Raw genomic sequence first — 857 nt, forward strand, 5'->3', positions numbered from 1 at the left:
ACCATTTACATGACATTAAGAAAAGGGGAGGGATTGTTTGCTGCAGCAAACTGAGGAGTAATAAGTACTTGCAGGTCACCAGAAAGGAAAAGTCAAAGAATAAATAGACTAAAATGGTGTATGTGGAGAAGAACAAATCTTCTGACCATTAAAGGTTTCTGGGAAGCTGTGTGTATGAAAATGGGAATGTGAGTGAATTTATGGAGGAAGACTTGCCAGTTTCCATGGACTCTGAAGAGAAATGCTGTGTTAGTACAACTGGTAGCGACAATCATTTGAACAATTTTGAAAGAGTCTGATTTTTTTAATGACTCACCATTTCATGTTGCATGTAAATGATCTGTTTGTGTACTCTTGACAGCTTTCACATGATTATCAGCTTTCCCCTTGTGATTCTACCTTTGGAAGATTGAATACATGGTACTTTTTTATTCTTAAGAAAAGAAAATAAAATCCAGGTATAATTTATATTTGTAGTTAATAAATCAATTACGGTCTTTTTATGTCAGCTATGACAGTGTAAGATTCAGAAGCTGAACTATTAAAATCACTGTGGATACGTACTTTTCATTTGGAGACTTTATTAATGCGAATTCTCCTTCCATAGTGGGCTTTCGTGTATTAACAGGCAGCATCACAGCTCTTGCCACTCTAATCGCAAGTTGCAGGAGGAAGTTTCTTCTTTCATTTTTCTTTTGTAATTCTTTTTAATGTGGATAGCAAAGGTTTTTTGGGGAAGGAAGCAGTTTTCTATTTTGTCTGCATTTTGTAGAGACCTCTTTATGGTGCCTATAGGATAGCACGGTGTTCTGTCTCCCTCCCAACTCCTCCTTAGTTGTGCCCAGGCAAAGCTGCAG

This window comes from Phaethon aethereus, assembly GCF_964289735.1.
Source record: "Phaethon aethereus genome assembly, chromosome: 1".
In the NCBI taxonomy this organism is placed as follows: domain Eukaryota; kingdom Metazoa; phylum Chordata; class Aves; order Phaethontiformes; family Phaethontidae; genus Phaethon; species Phaethon aethereus.